This window comes from Cynoglossus semilaevis, chromosome 5 (genome assembly GCF_000523025.1).
Source record: "Cynoglossus semilaevis isolate Cse_v1.0 chromosome 5, Cse_v1.0, whole genome shotgun sequence".
NCBI classification, from domain to species: Eukaryota; Metazoa; Chordata; class Actinopteri; order Pleuronectiformes; family Cynoglossidae; genus Cynoglossus; species Cynoglossus semilaevis.
This window is the reverse complement of record NC_024311.1, coordinates 13617382-13623013: the sequence shown is the minus strand read 5'-3', so window position 1 is coordinate 13623013 and position 5632 is coordinate 13617382. Positions and strand designations below refer to the sequence as shown.

Here is a 5632-nt window from a genome sequence, read left to right as displayed (position 1 = left end):
GTGGAGCTATGAAGCAGGGCTGCACACTGTAAAATAAACAGAGAGGGAGATAGTTTGCTAACATCTGCTACAGGAACAGGTGTCCCAGGATCTCTGGTTCCACTGATGACCCTGCAGGGAAACACCATCCTTTTATCACTGCTCCTCCTCCTCCTCCTCCCCCTCAGACTCTCACTCTGCTGGCCTCTTGTACTCTTCTTCTTCTTCTTCTTCTTTTTTTTTTTTGATTTTTTTCTTTTCCTCCTGTGGGTCTCTGTGACCTGAGGGCGGAGGAATGTTCATCATAAGTATGTCAAGACTCTTCAAGGTCTCAGATGGGAGGAGTGTGTGAAGCCTCGGGGCTTGGAAGGGCTCTGGTGACTGGACGAGTGACTGACAAGTACAGGTGAGAGTGGACCGGGTCAGCGCCGTGTCACCGAGAACACACACACACACACACACACACACACACAGGCTCCAGCCAGGCTGTGCCTCTGGGATGAAGGCGAGAGGTCAACTACAGCTGTGATCCAGCTACAAGGGAAAGTCGTCACTCTCTGACCTGCGTGTCCAAAACTCACGTCTCATGTGGGAAGATTGACTGCAGTCGTCTCTCGTCTGTGTTTCCACCGAACACCAGTGGAAAAGTGGAACTTCCAACTGAGCAACTTTGGTTTATAGAGACAAAACAACAAAACAAACAGCTTCAGACATTCACATTCAAAATACATTGTAGGGATTTTACAATAGGTGTGTTCAAAGTCTGGCCCACGGACAAACAGTGGGACTCAAGCAGGGCTCACATGGCCAGCGGTGTCCTTCCCAAAATTAATTTTCACGGCAGACATTTTGACCAGATTTTTAAACTTTCTTCCTCACATTCATCTCAAAGTAACATTTTAAACATTTTGTCTGACATTTGGTTGATCAAGTCAGTTTAGATCTGTGTATTTTCCTCTAGAACTTTGCTTAAAATTGTGTTTTAAGCATTTTTTAAAAGTATTTTTTAAAAGCCAGCTTTTCCTAATGTTTTGGAGTCTTATATTTAATTTTTGCATAATTTTTTTTACACTTTGCTGTATTTGTGTTTTCAGCTATTGTTACACAACTAAATTTATTATTATTATTTTTCTGCTAATAAATTTTAAAATTCATTTAAATTCAGTTTTATGCCTTTTTTTCTCTTCTTGAAGTAAAAATATCTTGAAAATGTACTGACACAAAAGCTTAAAACCGAAGCAGAAATCTGTATTTGTGGATGGTGTATTTTTTGCAACTTTCTTGCAGATGAAGTTATTGTTGATGTCAATTATTTGTAATAATAATTACATCACGTCATTCGGCATTTTGTCCTGCCTCATTTCTTTTGAAAACGTACTGAAACAAAAGCTTAAAACCGAAGCAGAAATCCATCAGAAATGGTTGATATTATGCACAAAGTCGACCAGATGAACAAAGGTACGGCCGCTCCATCTACACCGGGTGTTCTTTCTCTGAAACCCAAGGGCCACTTTGGTGAAAATAGTCTGTGTGGAAAAACAGACAGATCCTTGGCCCAGTTTGCACTGTACGAGCTGGACATGTTCGTTTTCTTTGTTCAGAGGAAACACATTCCTTTGTCCCACCTTTGACCCTGGAGAGAGAGAGAGAGAGAGAGAGAGAGAGAGAGGCTGCAGAATGAAATGAATAAATAAACAAAGAGAAACTTCAGTTTTCTTGTCAGCAGATGAACTTTCCTTCACTTCAGATTTGACGAGACCACGTTCTACACTGCAGTAACTGTGACGTCTCTCCTTTAAGGAGCTTCGCCGCCGTCTCTTGTTTGTTTTCATGTCACCTCCCACTGATGGCATGTGCACCCTCACTTCCTGTCTGACAGGATGCAGAACTGTGGCAGCTGGACGCTAAGAATGGCGACAAAAGGTAACAGCTATTTATGTTTACATTGGTGACTACAGTGAAGTTCAGGTTAGAGGTCACCGGGGCAACTTTAGGTTTTATTTAAAAAAAAAAAAACTATGAAAAAAAAAAGTCAATCATCAATAAAACACACTTTGATGAGCAGAGTGTGAAGTCGACCGTTTAAGAGACGTGTTCTTCACGTGTCGTTTAAGGAGGAGGGAGAAAGTGCAGAAGGTGAGAAAAGAGTTGAGAAGATGACAGGAGGAGGTGAAGAGGGGCGCCGTGTGACTTAGAACAACACAGGAGTCGGCAGAGCCATCAATCAATCCTGATTTTTACAAGTCCGCTCAGTCCTCAGGGAAAGGCCCAATCAGGCAAAACATCTGTGCGTAAGCTGTGACAGGAGCAGTGAGTCAAGCAGGAACACCGGCAGAGAGCGGGGAAGGGAACATCCTGGGTCACGGAGCCGAGTGCTGGGGGTTTCACAGGTGGGTGGAGCGAGGGTAACAGTACTTCACTACAGCGCCCCCCCTCTGTGAGTCTGACGTCATGACAGGCTTCACTTTGATTGTTCTCTCATGATAAGACCAACCATGATGACCAAAACAAGGGTGACACGGTGGAGGAGTGGTGAGTGCTACGTCCTTACAGTAAAAGATCACTGTCATGTCTTCCTGTCTCCACCCACAGTCACAGGATTAGATGAATGAGACACGCTGCCCTCCAGCCATGACTGAAGGGACTCTACTTCAACAAGAAGAAAAGAGACTAAAATCAACTGTACAAATAAGAACAGAAGTTTCTGCTTCCACCTCAATCAGAGTATACAGTCAGAGTACACAGTCAGAGTACACAGTCAGAGTACACAGTCAGAGTATACAGTCAGAGTATACAGTCAGACGGAGTACACAGTATGAACTTTCACTTGCTGTGAGCTAGAATTAGAATCTACATCATGTTTTATCAAACTAATGCAGGAAACAGAGATTATATCCACACAAAAAAATCAATGCCTTGGATTGAGATTCATTTTTCCAGAGAGCAGAGATTTGGATCTTTAATGATTAGCCCCCAAAGGTGCTGGAAAGTTTTTGGATCAGAGTAAAGAAAAGACAGATTATGATACAAATGTACGTGGAAGTACTTCTATTTCAGTCAAGAAGTGATGGATGAAAATGATGATGAGCTGACGTGACGGCTGATGTAATGTGGTGCGCAGTGATCTATGGTATGAAGGACTGCTGATCTATAGGTCTAGATCTCGGAGGACAGTAATGTGGTGGTTGATATGTCATATGTCACTCAAATGAATTGATTTGAAAAGGAAATGCTCAGCATAGCATAGCATCTGGGCTAGCGACAGTTTTGTAGCAGCATCAGAAAAAGAGTTGATTCTGATTCCACTGGTCGTATCGTCGCCACTTTATTAAATAAATTAAATTAAAAAAAGAATACCCGAGCTTTATCAGCTTTTTAAGAGCAATCACTCTGGGGCAGAAAGGAAGAGTGAGCGAGTGCAGATCACAGGGTTCCGTTTGTCGAGGGGAATGCAAATCATTTATACAAAAGTGTCTCGTTAGCGTAGGGCCTCCGAGAGTTCTGTCAGTGGGAGGTGATGAAAGGGGCATGGAGAGGGCACACAGACTGGAGGGAGTGTGTCATACTAGGAGTGGTGTTTAACCCACACCTGGTCTGATTTATTGTCATGGCAGAAGCATTTATTTAACCTGGAATGAAATTCAAAACCTATTCTGAACAAAGTTTGGTTCAGAGGTTTTGTTTTAGATACACGGACCTTAAAGTGAGAACATTGTCTATCACTTTTCCAAGTTTTATTAGATTCCATTCTAAAATGATAGACGGTCAAATATAGTTGGTTTCTCCTATAATATATACAGATATATATTTATATATCTTCATATATGTATATGAAGGTGTACTTCACATGATCTTTGGCCAAGAGAACGTTGATGTGATGTTTTTAAGGATTTTTTTTTTCAGTAATTGAAACTCTTTGACTCTAACTCACAGATCGAATATTTTCCGTGACTATTATTGTACAGTACAGTAGATAAAAACAGACTTTAATATTACTGCTGTCTCACATGGAGGAAAACTGACAGAGAAATTTACAGCTAAAAAGGCAGGGCCTGGAGACTGGGCCTTCCCAACCATTTTGAGGTGCGGTACTGCATCAGTCTCTGTAATCAGCAATTTTTTTTTTTTACTTCGCAAAAATAACAGCTACGATAAACTGCCAGACGTGATTGGCTTCCAAGCTCGACGTTCAACTACTTTTCATAGAGAAGGTTTTGATACTATACCCTGATAATACCAGGTGAGGGGGTCGAAGCTTCCCTCTGTGTTTACCAACACTAATGCAGACACTGAGTCTGGTATAAAGTAAATTAGAAAAAAAAAACACACATAATTTTTGACTAGGTCTGAATTCAAGCCAATATGTTTGAACTGTACCTTTAATCTCCAGCTCAGGGCACCAAGGCACTTAGAAGGCAAGAAAAACAAAAAACAGGAAAAATCCAATGAAATAGATTTTTCTGTAATTGATCTTCTGGTTATTTTCTCTCCTCTCCTTCTGTAATTTTTTTTATAATTTTTTTTTTTTCCAAACAGCTCATGCATGATCTGCCTGCCGGAGCCTCACTCTGCCCTGCTGCAGCAGGGGATTTCCCAAATGATGCAGTACCAAGATATGTCACTACAAGGCGGTGTTGTAAATCTGTGTTGACAACATATCATTGACGTTTCACAACGTGTTAGATGAGGAGCCACCGAGACACCCTGTATGTCACTGAGGGTAAATCCATGTGAGTTATGAATGGATTAAACTGTGAGTTAATACAGACTAATGTCAGGGTTCACTCTCTCTGCTGGTAGTTTCCCCTCTCGCCCACTGCCTGTTGCCTGTTGTGTGTGGGAACTGTCAGCAGAAACAGGTTGGCATCACAGAGGAATGGCCTTTTTTCTCCCCTGTGATCTTTCTTGGCCTGTGGAGGGGAAAAGGAAAGGAAGAGAGAGAGAGAGAGAGAGAGAGACATGGGTGAGCAGAGAGACTGGGGGAGAAGCCAGAGGGGGGCAAAGTGATGATGAAGAAAATGATGATGATGACGATGAAGGAACCCGTCTGACATGGGTGAGTCACCAGAGTGGAGGACACAGTGGAGTGGACAGACATAACTGTTTACCAGTGTTATTGTAACACGAGGTTTGATCGCTGGACGCTGCCGTCTCACCTTGGTCTGACGGAGGGACGCACAGACAGAACGCAGACATTTAACTGTTGAAGTTTTATCATTTTTCTTTGGTTTTGGTAAAGTTTTTTTCCCCAAAGTTTTCCAGCTTTTTTCTCAAACTATATCATTTCATTTATTTATTTTGTGGGATTTAAGTTTAATCTTTTTTTTCTTACCAAATTTCAACAATTTCAAACCTCAACTTTCAGATAACCTGGACCTGATTAATCAATTTTTAATGTTTTTTTGGGTAGAATTTGAAGTTAATTTAAACTCCTCCAACCATAATTTAACTGCAAAGAAAATGAGAAGTTTTGAAAAATATTTCCCTCTGTAAGTACAGAACACTTTGGACTGAAATGGCAAACGGAATACAAATACAAAGACTAAATATTGGACCACATTCATTTACACCAGTGTTTCCCAAACTTTTTTTTTCTGGGGACCCTTATTTTAAAAGTCACAAAACTTCACGACCCAAGTCAATAGACATTATT

The 5632-nt window shown here is 41.3% G+C and overlaps 1 long non-coding RNA gene across 1 annotated transcript; it reads left to right on the top strand.

Annotated features, from left to right (window-relative positions):
• The first annotated feature begins 1232 nt into the window (after window positions 1–1232).
• Window positions 1233–5271, top strand: LOC112487027 (uncharacterized). The gene is made up of 3 exons (XR_003049732.1): window positions 1233–1902; window positions 2094–2369; window positions 4516–5271. It is a non-coding gene; the product is annotated as an uncharacterized LOC112487027 (long non-coding RNA).
• Window positions 5272–5632: the final 361 nt, after the last annotated feature.